This window comes from Amblyomma americanum, chromosome 2, assembly GCF_052857255.1.
Source record: "Amblyomma americanum isolate KBUSLIRL-KWMA chromosome 2, ASM5285725v1, whole genome shotgun sequence".
In the NCBI taxonomy this organism is placed as follows: Eukaryota; Metazoa; Arthropoda; class Arachnida; order Ixodida; family Ixodidae; genus Amblyomma; species Amblyomma americanum.
In genome coordinates, this window is record NC_135498.1 from 15,807,528 (window position 1) to 15,828,116 (window position 20,589).

Here is a 20,589-nt window from a genome sequence, read left to right on the forward strand (position 1 = left end):
CACCTTCAGTCATCCTCGTGAACTGTTTCTCGTCAATGTATAGCCTTTGTTAAATGTATAGCCTTTGTTAAACGCCTTTAAATAATGGCGTACGACATTAGTGCGCACATTGCTATGGTAAACGCGATTATATATGTAAGATTCTTTCTCAACGCGGTCCACACTATAGCTGCTAAAAGAAGGTATCAAGTTACAGTGTTTCCGTGCTCGCTTTCAGAGTGCAAATCCTGGTGGGACTTATTTTTCCGCAAAAGTACAACAGAATGTGGAGAAGAGGGGATGGAAACAAAGCTGTAATGAAAGTTTTCGGTGTGCCAGACAAAGCATTTATTCAAAAAGGATGGCCCGTGGCGGCTGGAATACAGGAAAGAATGGGGTGTTAAAAAAGCGGGGAGTATGCGATGGCGTGAACATTTGCTCCCGATGCAAGAGATGGCGCTAGACGTTCAACGCAAAGTATCGACGTTGTTGGGTTTAGTTCATCCCGAAGCACGACAGGCGGCGCTGGCTACCTGTGTGCCTGTAACGGGTCAGAGTCTGGGATTGGTGCAACGGTTTGAAAGAAGAAAGGTGAACCCGATGCGCTCGCTCCAAACTTCAAAAATTCAGTGCTTGTTTGACCAACGAAAGTATGTCAAGAAAGTCGTTCAGTGAGAGCTCGTGCCGATGTGAGAGGAGCCCAGGTTTTCGGGAGATTTAGACCCGGAAAGGACGAAATAGGACGCCGACAGGAGACAAGAGGCCACGAGGCGGTGCTGGTACAGACTACAGACAAGAGACAGTCGTCTAGCGTCACTTACGGGTGGTCTAGGACACAAAGCAAGACCTTATCGTGCATGCGCATTCCCGTTTTTAACTCGTCTTTAAAAGCTGCATCGGACCCATCAAGCAGCGACGATTGGCACAAATGCATGACAGTGCTCCATTCGAGTGCTCTAGACAAGTCTGTGGACCCCTGTACGTGCTCCATGCGATGCTGTAACTAATTACTCAGGTGGCAATGAACATTAGATTAACGCTAAAAAATTGTCGGATAGCTGGGAATAACGTTACATGTTATATTGGGACATTACGCTAACGTTAAAGATTGAGAAATAACGTTATATATTCTATCTTAAAATGTTTGTTTAACGTTCAAACCGAACGAACGCTGATGCTGTGTTCTAGACGTTATTTTAGTGTTCATGTCATAACATAAGGCAGCATTAAAATTCTAAATATTTTAATGTTCACATCATAACTATAAAGAAAGATAAAGGGTTCTAAATCTTATAAAGTTCACATCATAAATATTTTAAAACATTGCCAAAATATCTCAAGTATTGAGCCTCAAAACTTTTCCACTATTCGTACCGTAATGGCGTTTAGCAAAGTTTTGCAGTTACATACCTGATATTCTTAATATCCTATAGGGTGCATTCACAATAAGTCAAGCTTTTTCGGGCAGAAATTTTGAAAATTAGAAAATTGTAAGACACTTTTATGTACATATTGAAGGTAATGATCCATTATTCTGATATGCAGGAAAATATTTCTTTTAAAGTATTTCCAGCGATCGAATCGAACATTTAAGAGTGCCATAAAAAAAAACCAATGGAGAACGCTTTTGAAGATATCGAAAACGTGAATAGAAAAAAAAGAATACAAGACTGGCATCGCGTGATCTGCGGATATATTGATTGTTATAGTGAAATCTTATGTGAAATTATGTGAAAAAATTGCGTTCATAAACGGTCTTCCGCTCAAAAATGCTTCTGTCCAGAATTGCTGGGTATGAGACCCCAAATTTCATTGCAAAACTTTGCATATTACCCAATTGCCCCTGTCACTTCCCATGTGGCGCCAAAACCTTTGAAAGATGCTGCTTATTTTTTCAAATTAGCATGGTTATTTTTCACTGGTAAAGCAACCCTGCAAGAGACCCGCGAATTGGCATCCGCTGCAACTTAATTCAGCACGTTCAAGTAGCAAGCTGGCACTTAAGGACAACACGCACTATAAAACAGCACAGTCAATGCTTGCAACTCACACACTCACCATCATGAGTTTAATCTTATATTGCCAGCAGCTAAGGGCGCCAGTAGAGATAATCGTGGATCGGCAACATGCAAAGTTTTCTAATGAAATTTTGAAGTTTTGCATGCAATTTGTGGCCGGAAACGCCTGCACAACCTGAGATATTGAACTGTGGAGTTCTGCGAGTTGAAAAACCTCATCACCTTAAAACAATTGCAAAAATTCTGAAACACATTGCTCGCAAATATTGGTAATGTTGTTTGGTAGGTATGATTTCAACATTATGATTACACTTTATTTTGTTATGTTCAGCTATGCTTCTGATTTCAACATTAAGATTTTTTTTGTTTTAAACACAGCATTAGAATAGTGCTTAGTTTGAAGTTTAAAGTAATGTTTACCCCGCCACTAAACCATTATTTCTTAATTTTTATCATTAACATAACGTTCCAACGCAGCGTGTGACGTTACTTCAACTTACACAACACTATTGTTACAATATTCTAATGTTCTGTGTTACCTAGGTTATTGGACGCTCCTGTGCTGGAGCTAAACGTATAAGCTTGAGTCATTGAGGCGAGTGCATTAGTGGCATTTATTACTTTTGCTGTGTTGTATAGTGTTCAAGCGCCGCTTTTTATAGGCATAGCTTTGTCATCGACCTAGCTCATCATAATACAGCTAATACGTGCTGACTAGCAGGCTGGTTACCTAATATTGAATAGTCAACATTGTAGTTATTACAGTTAGGCTCCTTGAACATTGAGAGGCGTGTAGCCAATTGTAAGTAAGATCCATATCAGTATTTAGAATTCCGAAAACGCTGTTACCCTCGGCGCTGTGACCCAACAAATTTTGGCTACATCGTGCCAAAATGCATGCGCTTTCGAGAAGCTTGCAGGCAAAGCTACCTCTCCAGTGCTCGTAACTAGTCGAAATAGCCTGCTTTTGTTGGACCACAGCGCCGAGGGTAAGCGCGTTTTCAAAATTCTAAAAACTGATAGGAATATTAATTACGGGGTGCTACACGGCACTAAATAATTAAGGAGCTGCCCTGCCCTAGAAGACGACGATATTGCGCTCACGCCGTTGTGTATAGACCGCCACTGTCGACTTCTCTTGCCTGGTTCCATCTGTTAAAGCAGCTCTTTTTAACAAGTACATGACAATCTCACAATTGTACTTCGAGCTTCTAAAACCCGAATGCCATCGATAACATGAACAAGGGTGAGCTTACAGCTTATGGCGGCCTCACCCCACGCTGTGGAAGTGCAACTGACACCTGTCGTTATGCAAGTGCATCTACAATAACCCGGCAAAAAAAGAAATGCTTCCTGCGCACTCCACAGCATTCCATATCGGCTCCCACATTGTGTTCTGCTTTTCTACTTTGCGTTGCCTTTGGCGTCACGAGGCCTCGTTCCCGGCTCGAAGCATTAACAAATAAAATGAAAAGGGGCATAGGCTTGAGCTTCTACTTTTATTCTTCATGACTAAAACGTTGGAGCGAAGGGGGAAATCATACAACTGCTTTCAGAAAACCGCGATTGAAATTCTGTAGCCTGTTTTGCGCGTTGTTGCTATTCGTTAGGGGCTTACACATTGGCCATATCAAGCGCTGGGCAACAGTGATCGCCAAAAGTCATAGTCGTTAGCCCCCCTCACAAACCGTTTTAACCTGCAGCTTTCAGACTTCGGCGACAGTTTTGCTGACCCGATACCCGTTGCACGCGCGACGCAGCTACATTTTTGCGGAAAAGAATACACTGAAAGCACAGAAAGGATTCCTTTCGTACGAAGGGATCTTCCTTAATGAGCTTGACGGAATTAAGAAGTTCAGCGCATGCGATGAATCGAGGACCCGCCGCGGTGGCTCAGTGGTTAGGGCGCTCGACTACTGATCCGGAGTTCCCGGGTTAGAACCCGACCGCGGCGGCTGTGTTTTTATGGAGGAAAAACGCTAAGGCGCCCGTGTGCTGTGCGATGTCAGTGCACGTTAAAGATCCCCAGGTGGTCGAAATTATTCCGGAGCCCTCCACTATGGCACCTCCTTCTTCCTTTCTTCTTTCGCTCCCTCCCTTATCCCTTCCCTAACGGCGTGGTTCAGGTGTCCAACGATATATGAGACAGATACTGCGCCATTTCCTTTCCCCGAAAAACCAATTATTATTATTAATGAATCGAGGCACTGAGCAATTAGCGGCCACTGCAGACGGTTGCAAATTGTTTTCGTCCACTTCTGTTGCTAAGCGCCTAAATCTCGGTATGCGGCAGATCACGCCTCGAACGAACAATGGCCGGCCCCACGATCTTTATGGCGCAGTAGCAGCGGTAAATATAGCTGGTGAAAGCGAGAACATATTGCCGATTGTTATTGCGACGGAAAGCAGACGAGCCACCGGACAGCCCACTGCTGCCTAGGTCGTTCCGCGTGATCGCGCCGCTTCTGCGCCGCGACCTAAAGTTCCTGCTGCGTGCCACTACAGTCGAAAAACTAACTCCGCCGACATTTTACGTTACCGTCATGCCACGAAAGCAGTGCGGCTCTCTGAAACGCAAGCAGAAGAAAATCAACCAGAAGAAGAACTCGGAGCGATTACCTTCGTCGCCTGAGCAGGAGAAGGAGATCAGTGCTTCCGACACATGGGATGAGATTGTAGACAGTTCTACGAGTTCGGTTTCAGAAGAATCGGCGTCTGATTCGTCAGCTAGGCCGCAGCCCACCGGCGAAACGAGCCTACTCCCAGAGAAGCAGCTAAGCACATCAGTGGCCATTCAAGCTTCACCCCACGACGGTATAAACTCGGCTCTAGAAAACATGGACAACGCATACAGCACCGCCGACGAAGAGGACGGCTTCCAAGTGTACTACTCGAAGAAGCGGCGCGCTTACTTCTATAATGGCGGCCATAACAAGGTGGGTCCCGTCGGTAAAGTGGTCATCATCTCTCCCAAAGACGGCGTGACTCAGGTCAAACTGTTGGACGCGCTCAAGGTGTCCAAAGAGCTGCAGACGCTCGTCCCCGAAGGCATCAGAAAGGTGCGCCTCAACCTGCGCCTCAATCTACTCGCCGTCGACACGAACGCCATCGAGGCCACGGGCCGGCTGCTCACCCTCAAGAGACTCTGCGGCGTGCCCGTGCAGGTGCGCGAGCCTCACGGCTCCTACGGCACCGTGGGGGTCATCCACGGCATTCCGCCCGGCGCCACCGAGAGCCAAGTGGAGGCGTCCATCCGTTCCAAGGCACCCGTGGTGGCGGTGCGCATACCTCGGCCTCCGAGCCCGGCAATCGTCACTTTCGCGTCGTCCCAGCTTCCCGACCACGTGCTCATAGGGCTCGTACAGCACAAGGTCCACCCGTACATCGATCGGCCGCCTCGGTGCCACCGCTGCGGCCGCATCGGCCACATCGACGTGGTCTGCAGCAGCCCCCCGTCGTGCAGGCGTTGCGGAGGCGCGCATAACCTAGCCGCTTGCCTGTCGCCCCGGCAGACGTGCATCAACTGCGGCCAGGGCCACGACTCGTGCTCCAACGCATGTCCCAAGTGGAAGGAAGCTCTCAGGATATGCAGGTACAAGTATACGCACAAGGTGGACTACCCCACAGCGAAGGCCGCGGTGGCGGGCGCGAGAACGGCGAACATCGGCGGCGGCGGCGGTGGGGGGAGGATGCCAGGCAAGAGGAACGACCCCGATTCCGGACGGCCGCAGCTGCCTCTGGTGAGAAACGCTGAGCGCGCAATGAAGCACGCCGACGTCGACATTTTCCCGCGGCTTGTGGCGTTTACACGCTCTCACGTCGGGCGCAACCAGCGCTGCCAGTCGACAGTGCCAACCGTGATCCACGAAAACTACAGCGACGTTTATATCCCCGAGAAAGGCGCAGCCATTGCAGAACTGGCGGCGGAACCTGCGTGTGAGCTGAGTGACGAGACTCAGCAAAAACTACTGGTGTCGCCTTTCAGCCACATCATCGGGAAGGTCATTCAACGACTGCTGTTATTGTGCCAGAAATTGTTTTGAAAGTCCGCATGGGCTTCCCTTAGCAACACCAAGCCCCAGCGTTCACGTCCTCCAAGTAAAGAAAGCGGTTGAAGATCCAAATTAAATAAAATCGTAATCGGAAAAGCGTGAGGGGAGTATTTTTTTTTAAACAATGACGTTCTTCTGAGGCATCCTTATCTCTCCTGCTGGTCTGCACCTGAGAACGTCGTTAAAACGACTGACTGAAGCCTCAGCAAATTTGCAGCTTTACCGATATTATACTCAGGATATTATACTCAGGAGTCAAAGTTGTCATCTTTTTCTAGGTATTCCTGTGAAAAACACATCGTGTTACTCTCTATACTTTTCGAATGATTGAATCTTTATTTTTTCTATTACTTTTGGATCGATACAATATGTTGGGTGAGTTGGTTTTTGAATTCCATAACCACAGCGTGTTTGATGTCAGGATGGATGGATGGAAACAATGTTTATTGAACTGGAAAAATATCTTCCAGGGTGGTTCCCTACTGGTCCAGGAGTCCACGGGCTTGTGCCTCACATAAAGCCCGATCCACCAGCCATTTCTGGACGGCGGGCTGAGCAGTCCGTAAATCAGCCTCCCAGGAAGAATGCGTGGGATTGGGGGTGGGGGGAAGGCATTCCCAAAGGTAGTGGAGAAGTGTGGATCTGGGCACGCCACAGGTGTTACAATGAGGAGGAAAGGTGGGGTGAAAGCATGAGAGACGGTAGGGTGAAATAAAGCAGCCCGTCTGTAATTCTCGCCATGTGGCGCTGGATAAGGGCGACAAGGAACTGTGGGGTGGTGGTAATGTCATGCGGCTGAGTTAGTAGAATGTGATGATTTGATGATATGTATAAAGGACCGATGGGGTCTCTTGCACATGGTTGGATGTCTGATCGTCTGGGGTCCAGAAGGAGAGTTCTCGGGCCAGCGCATGAACGCGCTCATTACCGGGGATCGAGAGAGGTGGCTGTAGCGAGAATACGGTGTGTGGCCGGCGTTGCCACGTCCTTTAGGTAGTGGCGGTATGCGGCCTGGGAATCTGTGCAAATTTCGATTATGTTTTTGCCAATGGTGGAGTGGGCCATCGCAAGTGCGATGGCGGCTCCTTCCGCCTCTGCAGGTGAATTAGTTCGGATAGTGGCGGCGGCCCCCACTGTGCCATCTTCGTAGGCTGCGACTGCCGTGAAAAATTGTACTTTACAATATTCAGCCACGTCGAAAAATTATCGGAGCGGTTGCTGTATGTTTTGGTGTAATAGCTCGCTCGAGCCTGTCGCCTACCCTGATGGAGGCTAGCGCTCATATTGTGCAATAGGGGCTTCTGAAATATGTGATCCTGAGTGCGCAGAGAAACCATGTAAGGTGTAGTACTTGTTGGTGTGGGAATGGGTGGATTGAGATGGAGCTGTCGCAGTAGGCGTTGTCCTGTTTCCATGCGACTCAGGCGGACTAATTTGGTTGGTGCGTTGAGCAGTGCATGTTATAGAGATCCCCAGTTGATCGAAATTATTCCGGAGCCCTCCACTACGGCCACCTCTTTCTTCTTTCACTCCTATCTTCCTCCCTTCCCTTACGGCGCGGTTCGGGTGTTCACTGAAATATGTGAGAAATCCAGTGCACCATTTTCCTTTCCTCAAAAACCAATCCTATTTATAGCAATAAATTATACCAGCTACAATGGCTGTTAACTCTTTTGACGGAACAGGCGTTGCGCACTCGGGGCGTGCGAATCCCGTGTGTTGTGTCTACCTTCCGATATCTATTATTTCCGGTCTATTTACGCTCTCTGCGGCGCCAGGAGTTTATTTTCTGGCGGGCGAACACCGGAGAAAATGGGGGGTATGTACACAGCGAGTGGCAGAGATAATATCCAGACCACACATGGACCCCGAGCTGCAACGTTGAAGCTCTTCCTGCGTAAGGTAGCGGAAATAGCGGAAGGCTATGTGCGGCCACAATTGATCAATAATCAGTGCGTAATGGATATTTTCTTACGTTTGAAACATTTACAGCTCACGAAATTTATGTTGTCATTTATAGAGAGCAGTTCAATAGCGTTTACTTTGTTACATCAGTACCGAGAAACTGCCGGAAATTTCCCCGCCTCCTGGGCGTTGAAGTGATGAAGGTTTAACAAAATGGAGGGTACGGTATGTATGGTATGATATTAAGTGGTTTTTAACGTCCAAATGCTGCACAGAGGCTATAAATGATGACATAGGCGAGAACTCCGGGTTAATTTCGCCCACATGGAGTTCAGTAACTTGCAGTGGTGATGATAATGGCATGACACGGTAAAAGAGTTATGGCGCCAAACTTTTATGCGAATCAAAAGAATGTCGAGAGGTGCCGTAAGTAATTGGTTTGCCTTCAGTTCTCCGATTCAGCCCGTCCGTTCACGCGCAAATTGGCTTAAAGGGCCACAGAGGACAGACAACTCCGTCCAGTTATTTTTCCTAGTATTGTTCGTCCCTTCAGCTATCTGGGGTCCTCCTTTCTGTATCCATTTGCAAATACGGACACTGTTCCTTCGTTCACCATCAAATAGTGCTCGACCTATCCTTAAGAGTACAATGCGATAGCATTAAGGATCAGCCCACGCAAGTATTCCTTCTCTGTCGCCTAGGTCCTGTCTACATGTATGCCCGCATATACGTAGAATTGGCCATTGTCTGCTTTGCATTCATAGATCACTGGCAGTCCCCAAACCACTGCTGGCGCAATGGTGCAGCGATTAAGCGATCTTCCACTAGCCCATTATACTTAGTGGTACGGGCAGGGACACTTTATTTTTCGTTCTTTTTATCGTCCCACAGTAATTTTTGTCCCGGCATGTTGCGGGCTGCGCAATTTCATGTTTAGTGCGAAAGCACTAATTAAGGCGTACGGACCCCGAGCAAGCAAGGATCTCGTCTCGTGTGAATCATCGGAGTAACTCGGCTAAGCTCGGGTATGTTCGGTGTGAGCGTCGTCCAGGCCGTATAGCCAATGGGAGAGGAAGCTCGGGTAAGTTCGGAGCGGCGTCGCGCAAGCTTCAGCCAATGGGAGGAAGCTCTGGTAAGTTCGGAGCGGCGTCGCGCAAGCTGCAGCCAATGGGAGGAAGCTCGGGTAAGTTCGGAGCGGCGTCGCGCAAGCTGCAGACAATGGTGGGAGGAAGCTCGGGTAAGTTCGGAGCGGCGTCGAGCAAGCTGCAGCCAATGGGAGGAAGCTCGGGTAAGTTCGGAGCGGCGTCGCGCAAGCTTCAGCCAATGGGAGGAAGCTCGGGTAAGTTCGGAGCGGCGTCGCGCAAGCTGCAGCCAATGGGAGGAAGCTCGGGTAAGTTCGGAGCGGCGTCGCGCAAGCTGCAGACAATGGTGGGAGGAAGCTCGGGTAAGTTCGGAGCGGCGTCGAGCAAGCTGCAGCCAATGGTAGGAAGCTCGGGTAAGTTCGGAGTGGCGTCGCGCAAGCTGCAGCCAATGGGAGGAAGCTCGGGTAAGTTCGGAGTGGCGTCGCGCAAGCTGCAGCCAATGGGAGGAAGCTCGGGTAAGTTCGGAGCGGCGTCGCGCAAGCTGCAGCCAATGGGAGGGTGTCGCGCCAGCTGCCGCCGAGTGTAAAGAGGGCGTGAAGATGAGCGAGAAACGCAGCGGCGTGCACATGCAGACGCCACCAAGAAGAGGCGAGGAAGGAACACATGCTTTGACGCGTTTACTCGGTTTAACTACGTTAAAAACCTACCACTTTTTTTTTCTTGCCCATTCTAGTTTCAGTCCCGGCAGAAGCCCTGCTTTAAACACAGCCACCATTCGGTCTTGCCACTTTGCTCTTCTCAAGCAACCTTTATAGCGACCAATCATTAATTTAACTGCCACCTGCGCCACGGTGGACAGTTTCCACCTTGCACGGTGGGCTGTTTGTGATGACGTCATGTGGTCACTTGACCTAGCTGGCAAGTGGGCCGCCTGCTTTTCCGCTCGCGACGCCGATGACGTCGCCGGATTTTCTTCAAAACGGGAGCCTTATAACGCTATCGCGTTGAATGCAGGGCGCGAAAATACCAAGATGGAGAGCGAGAGAACTCTTCTGTCGGCATGGCGCCAACGTAGCAGGTGATTCATTCGGGGCCAGCCGGTGGCCCGTAAATCAGCTCGCGGAAGAAGCGCTCGCCCATAGCAGCCCTGCCTTCGATGAGAGCGAAGTGTTCCGCAGATGCCGAGGGGTGAAAACAGCGTCCCGAGGGCAAATGTACGAGCCTGGCCGGCGCTCGCCAGCTTCACCGAGGAAAAACAAAAGGCATAGAAGACAACAGACTCGATGAGGCAGCGGAGAAGAATGCACAGCTCCACGTCAGGGCGGCGAGATAGAAGTTGCGGAGGGGGCGACGTTGCGACCTTGGCGACGAAGAATCATGTGCAGACGCTGCAGAAGTATATGGCCTTCCAGTGCAGCATTCTCTCGGAGCTCACAGTGAAACATCAAGCACAGACCGCACTGAGAGACTGCAGAAAATTGATGCCTACACAATTTTTATTTAAACAATTGGAAATATAAAATGTTAACTATTATTGCAGCATGGGCGTAAAACGAGATTTCAGGACTACCAAAGAGGGCTTCAACAAAACTGCGTCCGGGCACGACGCATACAAAGAAAATTATTCTGTGTACTTAATTCCATTTTCCAATAGCACACCGTGTTTATTTCTCCTGCATGTGGCATTTCCCAGTTGAAAAAAATACCAGCCCGTTTCTGGTGTTTACACCAAACCGGATTTTCAGACACGGGTTCTGTTGTGACCCGGTGTAGTGTTTTCTGGTGTGACCATGCCTGGTGTTCCGACCAGACAGGTTTTTCAGACACGGGTCCTGATGTGGTGCAGTGTTGTTTGTTTTAGTGCGTTCCGGTTTGGTGTTCTGTGCTGTGACCCGGTCATCTGATACCGGCTCTGGTGTGTTTTGGTTTGGTGTTACCTGGTTTGGTCGGTGTACCATTCGATTTGACGTGGTTGGTGTACCGTACAATGTCTTTGTAGAGATGCTGTGAGTTTGGACATACTATCGTGAGCAAAATTAAGAGATCCCTGTGAGCGCACGCCAAATGGTGTAGAACTGCAAGCACTCCTGATGTCGAGACAGGTGCACTAACATCGACCGATCTCGCGCTGTGCCGGTCTTGACGGCACGAGCATTTTATAAGTGGCACCTGCACGCAGTTAGGCATAGTTTGGCACACACTCACAGCGTCATAATGTTTCACATTTGTACGCTGGAGCACATAACCACATCATTTGCGTTCTTGCTGAAGACGAAGAACAAGCACGTATAGAAAGAAAAAATGCTCACATTTGCTCAAAAGCATCCTTAGCTTTATTGGTAGACAAAATTGGCAGTACAGTCAAGCTATAGGCTCCTTGAATCGTAGCATGCATCTTTTCTGACAAAGTCGAAAATCTTGAAAACAGCAGCTTGACTCCAGCTGTGTAGCCCAATACCTGAAGAACAACAGAACAAAATCACAAATTTGTGTGAAGTACACTATACTAATCACAGCATAAAGGCAACTATCAAATGCTGTCATTAAATTTAGCTCAGTGATGCAAACATGTACTACACATTCAATACGACTCGCAATGCATCTGCAGTAAACCAAGCGAGTCTTCTGCTTTATAGTAAATCAATGCTACTCACATAAAGCACCCCACTTGCATTAAGTTGCTTGAAATCAGTTGCTGGATGAGCTAATATTCCATAGTTTCATTTCATTCGCACAGTCTGACAATGCATACACGGAAAGACGCCAAAAAACGCTTTGTGGTGCCTCCCCCTTGCCCTTGTTCGTCATCATGCTGTGTGAATGAAAGTGTGAATTATTGCGTTAAGTGTGTTTTTTTTTTCATTCATAGCTAATTGTACATATCTACACCACAGCTGGGTACGCCCGCTTCATAATCTGAATTCCTACCAACTTTTCAGCGTTGCATCTGATATTGAGCATGACAGTCCTTCTAACACAAAATCACGCTTTCTGAGACAATGAACAGCACTCTAGCATCTCGGGCAATTTCATTCATTACCAGGATCAGAGATTCTAATACTTCGTAAGCTAGAGAAACAAATTACCATGGAAATTCTACTGGCGCAGAAAACAAAAAAAAATAAGAGGAATTAAGGAATTAAAGCAATGATTAGAAGATGCCCGTAAAGATGGGCACAAAAATGAGATAACATGTAGTTCCAGTAAAAACAAAAGATTTGATGCGAGTGTAATTGAGGGTGACAAAATCCATGCATTGAGACTTTTTATGCCCACAGGGTGCAGAACAGTAAAGCACTGGCTGGCTGCATCTATTTAGAAGACCATTCCTCTTCATTTCTTCCTATTTTGGCAGAAAAGCATAAAACGCAGACTGTTGAAATTTATTTTAAGATCAATGCCACATACAAAACGACAAGGCTGGAATGTTAACGATTCGAAAGGAAACATTGCTCCCACTCAATTTCAATGAAAATTAAACAAGATGCTCTGAACCCTGGCACTGGTAAAACCGCAACAGATGTGCAAAAGGCGCACTCATCACTCATCATCCATCAATATAGTGTGCTCGTATAACGGATAAAGTTTGGTTTGAGCGCAATCCATAAGTATTTTCATTCCGTTTCACAGCATTCCGTAGACCAGCTCACATTTTCGTTATCAGTGAACGGAAGGTCTTAAGCACTTTCCAGCAGTGTTGCCGAGTCGTGCGACATTTCCCATGTCGGGGGAAAATCAAGCCCCTGAGGGGAAAAAGGAATTTTTTTTAATAACCCATTGAAAACGTGGGAAATTTTGGTTTCGGTAGAGACCGGTGTTCTAAATGTGCTTTCTCGGCAAAATGTGCCGAGATGAAGGGAAAATGCTGTTATCATGGTGGCCTGACTAGTGTCGCAAGAAGAAATTTGGCTTGATGTTCCCCATTAATTTGCTGCCTAGTCTTGAATACAGAGCCCTAGCCCATTCAGGCTTCGAGTGCTGCGTCCTTCGATTTCTTCCAGCTATAGTGGCAGTGACCCTTACATTAATTGCTTCCAACCACTCCCAGCTCTTTAGTCGCACAATCCCCTATGTATGCATGTTGTTGTAAAGGAATTCCCGAAAATTTCTACGGTCTATACAGGAGAGGCTAGAAAGGAAATGGAAGTACCCGAGCTGGTTCCCGTCTCAACGCAAAAACTAATATAAACGAAGTGGTGATTGACGATGATGTGATCAAGAACAATCCAGTCCTGGTGTTCATTATTAAAGGGCTTTGCATTTATCTTATTTCACTCATTCTTATATTTATTGTCTTGGCTGTATTCAATCTAAATTTACTATATTTTGAAAAATATATATTTGAGGGAAAAAATGAGAAATTTTTAGCCGACAACTGGGAAAGACCAACTGGCCAATGCGGCAACACGCACTGCTTCACAGTGGTCACCGGACTGGCACCTGTCCTTGTTGCAGCGTTTCTTCCCATTTATCTCTTAATCTTATCGGACTCGCTCAGCGCTATTTGTCCTTACAAGCGGAAAGGCACACATTGTACATTCAAAAAGATGAGATATGTATTGGTTCATGATTAGCACCAATTCTTAGCGATATGTTCTTGCCCTTGTGTGCCAAACACTGCATGATTGTCCAGAAGGAATTGGTGTGTGCCACATTTTTAGATTTGTAGATTATTACTTCGTGTCTGTACAGTGTGACAACCTCAAATTTGAGCAGCAGTTCTTAAAGGTTCATTCAGTATTCACTGAGTGTCTTGAACCGTTGGTTTTAACGCACGAAACCCCTCTTAATGATTACATCATGTTCTTAGATCTCACCCTGCACTTCACTCCATCCCATGTGTGTTGGTATCAGAGCCTCGAGCTCAGAAAGCCATTCTGCTATATGCATCAGCTCATTCTAAACTTATAAAAAAGGCCGTTGTTAATTCCGTTTTTAATAATGGTTTAAAGAGCCGTTGTGAGCGTAGTATGGGAGAAAGCTTTGCGAAGCAAGTCGATCGCCTTACGAAGGCTGGTTACCCGTCCTAAGTTCTAATCTCAGTGACAGCAAAGCAGCAGAAAAGCTTGAAACCTCGTAACACTATAGCGACCCGGGTAGGCAAACAGAAAAAAAAGAAATGTTGTTGTTTTTTCATACCTCCATCAGGTTTCACACAACCTCAGAAAAATTGGAAGCAGGGCAAGTGTCGATGCTGTCTGTTCAGCGCCGAGAAAGCTTTCCAGCATGTGCAAAAAAATCAACTGCAGGAATTACGAACCACGCAGGTGCTCAGCTCAACATGGGGATCGTTTTGTTCCGTGCCAAGAAGGTGTAATCTATTCTCTGGCCATGTCTTGTGGGAAAAGCACATTGGACCGACTGGGCGCTGTCTCAATAACGAGCACGGCGAGAAAGTCGAACGTGTAGCTACTGCAGGCCACGTAGCCAAACACTGCATGTATTGCAAAACAGAGGATGACAACGAAGCCAATGATGAACCGATGTACACCGAATGCAGTGTCATAGACAAACACCGAGACGCACTAACAAGACAGGTATACTAGAGGCTTTCATAAGAGTAAGATTGCAGGACGACTGCATAAGCGCACCATCAGTGGAATTGTCCCAAAAAAGTAATCAAATACCTAGAATGTGAAATTTAACACGTGTCAGCTAACCACCGGCACTTGTACCTTTCGGGCATGTTTTTTTTTTGGTTTTGTTATTGCAAGTTTTTTTTTCCTTTCTGGTTGCCAGATGGTTTAAAATCCTGCTGGCCCTCGAAAAAAAATTGGTTGACAGTCAGCGCTGTTGTGTGTTCCCCTTCTTTTGTGCCATCTTTGCGCTGTGAATATGGAAGTACGTAACCAACTCGCCAAAAAAGTTGTATTGTTTTTTTTTTGTTTTACTGCCATTAGCACGAGCATATCCTAAGAAACCACGAAGAAGGAAGACGCCCAGGAGAGAGAGAGACAGAATTAGCGGCGAAATTGGCAAATGATGTTGTTTACCACATTTTACTCTTCCAACAGTTAACGTGATGCAGTCTTCAGATGATATGTTCTCATTAGTTCTACAAGCAAACAACCGTGTGGTATACATTCCGCGGCTTCTGTTCAGCCCGTAATTTCCAGGATGCATCACTGAACCCCGCAACCATTCGGAGCAGACGAGTGCTGCATGCAGTCCCAGAAAAGCACGACTGCGCAGCGTTCTCGAATCGCTTATCTTGGTTCGTGACCTACATATATGTTTTCTTTCGCACGGCACGCGCTTAATTAGCGCAGCCCGATCGCGATGCTTCCGGTCTGTGTCATTCAAAAGAGGAAGCCTATAAGCACGGGTTCCCATCGCTGCCTCCCGGTAGTGAGATACGCGAGTCAGCGCCGACGGAAATCCTCGGTTTCCAACGCAGCGGCAAGCTGTTGTAGGCCCCTACGAGCAACAGACGCAGCTTTCTCCGTACTATAGCCATAGCAGGAAGCAATTATGCGTAGGCGCAGCGCGGTTTAGTTTCGTTTTATACCGAGCATAAAGTCTTCTCAACTATAGCGTTGACTTTTGACTTCGACTTCTCGCCACATCGTCACCAATCACGACCCTCTTGCTTCTCCTCCTCCCCAGTGCAGACTAGCAGGCCAAATATCAATCTTTTCGGCCGACCTCTTTGCCTCCATTTCATTAAATGTATCTATCTATCTTGAAAAAAACCTCGTCAATATGCAATGAGGCACCTCCTCAGAAATGGTGTATTGTGCAGACAAGCCGAGTGCATTTTTTAAAAAAGAAAGTAGGTGAACTATCACAAAGCAAAAAAAAAAAAATCGGGCGTAAGCTGTAAGCGATATTCTGGGCACAAAAGTACAGCCAATCTTTCATTTGGGATACCGGCATTCTGTAAACAGACCCTTACTACCACAGGACTTGGAGGGTTAATTCTCAAGCAACTATCCATGGAATGACAAAAAATTATAGCAGCACTGAGCAACGCTAGATGGAGAGTTCACTGTTTTGCTTATTCCACTAAAACCTTGCAGTTCTAAATGGGATGCAAACGCAACGATCAAGAGAGCAAGCAAGCGGCTAAGTTCTTTCCAGCGCGCAGGGCCGACATGCTGTGCGGTACCTTCTATACGAGATCGCGCGCGGCTCAAGTATTACCTTCTACTCGCATACAGCAATCCGAAAATTCTTACAGCATTTACAGTGACTGTGAAGGTGTGAACACTACCGTATTTGCGCGATTTTAATGCGTACCTGATTATAACGGAAAAAAAGAATTCGTTTTTGAGAAAAGAAAATGGCGCAGTATCTGTCACATCTCGGTGGACACCTGAACCGCGCTGTAAGAGAGGGGATAAAGGAGGAAGTGAAAGAATAAAGAGGTGCAGTAGTGGTGTGCTCCGGAATAATTTCGACCACCCGAAGATCTTTATCGTGCACTGACATCACCGCAACAATATTTTGCGCCCAAAAATCGGAACTATACCTTGGTGCCGATTCTACTTTACCTATAAAATAATGAGGAGTGAGCAGATGCCTAAATCGCAAATAATTTTATGAAACTGTCATCACCGCGCACGCGTTCACTGGTCTATAGTCGCCGTCAGAGTCAAGTCTTCCTTGCTGTCAACCGAGCAGAGCAAATCGTCCCTAGTTCCGCCTACGGCATTTGAGAGTTTTCGAACGAAAAGACAACGATCGCCTCTTGGAGGACATCAGAAGCACCGTGCACCCACCTTGAGATGACTTCGAGCGTTGCTGTCTTGAGAGGGCCCGCTGAGGTGAAAGTATCCCATGACAACAGCGCGACCAACAGGACACAGAAGAAGGAAGCACGTAGGGACACAACACAGCGCTGACTGACAACTGAAATCTTTAATAGCTGACCACCAAGAATAAGTACCCAACTTGCGGCCGGAAATGGAAAGTAATGCACACAAGTCATGCAGCTGAAACAGAAAGTATACAAAAATTATCAAAGCAAATCAGGCACGTGTCAACATTCACAGTCGAGGTAACGTTTTTATGTTTCTGACAGCGATATAGAAGATGCGCTAATAGATTCTACCGGGAGCCCTGTTATCATGCGTACTTCTACAATTTCTCTTGCCAGCGAATGTGGTTCCTATCGCAACGAGCTTTATTTTGATATTGTTTGGATACTTTCTGTTTCAGCTGCATGACTTGTGTGCATTACTTTCCATTTCTGGCCGTCAGGTAGGTGCTTATTCCGGCTGGTCAGACAGTAAAAATTTCAGTAGTCAGTCATCGCTGTGTTGTGTCCCTACGTGTTTCCTTCTTCTATGCTCCGCTGGTCACGCTATAGTCACGTAATAGCGTCACTGACTCGCCCAATTAACAACTTCACTTGAGGAGGCATGCGCGTGTCTGAGCCAGTCGTTGTACGTTGCGCGTACCCGGTCCTTCATTTGTTTATTGAAACATACATCGAGTGACCTAATTTGGGACATCGTCCCGCAAGGAATTACCCTGAGGTCGGTGTGGCAGGCCGCAGGCTTTTCCTTTAAGTGGTCAGTAAGTGCCACCGAAAAGAGACAAGCACCCTCATAGCGGTCACACCAAGGATGGCTCCATGGAGCCATTCTTGGCGTAAGAGGAGGCCTGCAGGCCTCTTCTTACATCGATCCAATCCAACAGATCACGATATCGGCGACCATTCTCCCCTTTGGGTGCACGCAGACGAGAGCACTGTGGAGGAACGTTAGCACGTACGCCGTCATCGTTTTCCTTTAAAAGATCATACGCGGACACAATTTGTAGCCGTCTGCTATGGAGCAGAGCATGGCAGTCACCCAGTTTTTTCCCTTCCCGGACGTGATTATTCATACGCTCGGAGAAGCTGGGTCACGAACCATTCAAACGCGATCAGTTTCTCGCCATGGGCTTCCCAGGAGTTTTGGGGAAATGCTCGTTCTCCGTCCCAGTCCTTCCTTTCCTTTTCCTAAACATGGCGATCCAGTCCCTTCAGGCCTTGAGGCTCGGTTCCCTGCTTTCTCGGCGACAAGCATCACACTGCGCTTCAGGAAGCCTCTAAGTGGTGTCGCCATTTCCGCTGAATCCTCAGCGCCGCGTGGTGGCAGTTAATGACTGACCGCGAGAGGCTGCTCGAGAACAGCAACACGGGTTTCACAGGCCCCACCGGTGGCTGAGTTTGTAACTTGCAACGGCCGGGGCAGTGACAAGTCGCTTAGTCGCTGCAATACTGCGAGTCTGCGCCAGTAGTGGTATGAGGACTCGCAGCGATCTATGAATGTTAAGTAGAAGGTGACCAATTTCGCATACACAATACACGGACTTTTACTTATTATCTCTATCGCGTCATACCCTGTAGGCGGAGCATAAATGTCCCCTCCAGTTTAACTGCATTCAGCTTTTTAGCGAAGTTTCGTTTCAGTTCTTGAATCCGATTCTAACACGCATGAAAATTTGAACGCCTATTAAATATAAAAAAGGTAGTGCGCGTTAGAATTGTGCAAAAACGGTATATATGGCCAACTGAGCATGCAGTATTTAATGTCCAGTAATCATCCGCTAGTGCCGGCGGTCTGTGGTTTTGGGGCTTCCGACAGTGATTTTCAACCGATGTCACAGGTGTTGGTGTCGTACATCGTCCAAGTTTTCTTTGCTCCCCTAGTCCTTCCGCAGATCTACAGACGTCATTTGTCTCTGAACCGTGCAAGTACTAGTGGCCCGGCACCCGTAGATTTTTTTTTTTGCCGAACTTATTTCCTAGGTCTCCACAATGCAGTCTACGTCACAGGATCAGCAAAATCTTTACTGATTTTGCACTGACGCAAAAAAAGCCTTTGAGGCTCGGTCAGTACGCATACAGTTTTGCAAAAAAAAAAAAAACTACACAACTGCGCTCTACAGCTCTACAAAAATAAAGCTTTCAAATACCCTGCAAAATCCAAGAACTAGGCGCGTGTATACAGTGTAGAAGCACACGCGAGTGTATCTAACTGTTTGGTGTTTACTTTTTTACGGTCAACCTTCCGTGCGTCGTGCGAGAACAGACCAGTTTTCTAGCTATATTTTACGTATACGTCGTTTGCTATGGCGGTGCGTGATTGCATTCCATGTCCAACATTAGTGGGCGAAAATTCTTAATATTCGAATATTTTAAGACACTGTTATGGAGATATTGGAGGTAATGGTCCGTTCTTCCGATGTGTAGCAACTTTTATTTATTTTTTTTGAGTGTTTCCATCCCTATAGTATCAAGCCGTTGACACGGCCACAGAAAACCAATGGGAAAAACTTTTGACGGTAGAAAAAGCATTCATATCAAAAACATGAAAGCCTGCCAATGGTTTATCTGTGGATATGTTGATTGTTATAGACAAATCTTGCATTATATGAAAAAAAAATGCGTTCATAAACTGGTTCCCGTTCAAAAATACTTTTGTCCGCAATTGTTTGGTATGGTAGTGTTTATTTATCAATGCTTTTCGAGGCAACGCTTGTGATTTTACAATTTTTTCGTGCTGAGCCGTTTTATTTTCTATATTAACTTGAATTCCAACCGACACTTGAGCTCTCTGCAAATACTTAAACCTAGAAATCTCCCCTAAAAAATGTTCATCTGTCACAGAATATTCTTGGTTCACTCGGACATTAAAATAGTAGCGGAAACATTCTCACGGTATTGACAATGTCTGTCAGGACGTGATCATTAGCTAACTGCGCGCTATTCGACTTCCTCTTCGTGCCGATGGAATGCGACCTCGGCGCTTCCGATACAGCACGCGTATCCGGCATCGCGTGCTGCTGGCACGCTGCACAAGTTTACTTTGTCCGTTCACGGTTCCTTCTTTAAAACTATGGTCGTCCTTTTTTCTGGCTTCCACTCTGCCTCGGCTGGGAGGGCCGTAAATTTTTCCGCGGTCACAGACGTGACGGCGCGGAAAGTGGTTTAAAATTTAAGCTACCCGCGCACACATGTGTGTGCAGGTGATGCGTCGCGAGGAGTTCGTGAATTTAGAGCCGCAGAGTCTTAAAGCGCGGCACAACTCGACTGTCAGCTTCTCGGCGAGACAACCCTCGGCCACTTTTCGAGCCCGGTTAATTTCGGAGGCGAGGAGACACGCGCGAGTTATTTAAGACGACAAAAAACCGAAAGCGAGTTTTGCGATCGTAGTTGAAGCAGCTGCGACTCTTTTGCGAAAGTTTATTTCTTTATTTTATTATTATTATTTTATTTTTACTGCGTTCAAAGCCTGCTATGCTTCGACTGCGGCGTGCTGGTGTTGCCGGAGCGGCGGACATTAGTTGCCGACTACTTTCAGCTGTAAAGGAGCCAAAAATAACAACTTTATTATCGCAAAGCCGCGTTCGGAGCTTCAGTGATGTCACAGGGAAGATATTTTAAAAATGGGTGCTTGTATAAGCTTTAAATGTAGTCAAAAGTCTTCCTCGCTCTCAAAAAAAAAAATATGTCTGGTGGGTTTGTGTTTGTAAATAAATAGCTATGTATTTATGTACTATCGGGGCAAAAGTAACTGACCCCTTTTCAAAGTTCCGAGCCGAAGTGCATCGTCAGGTGGC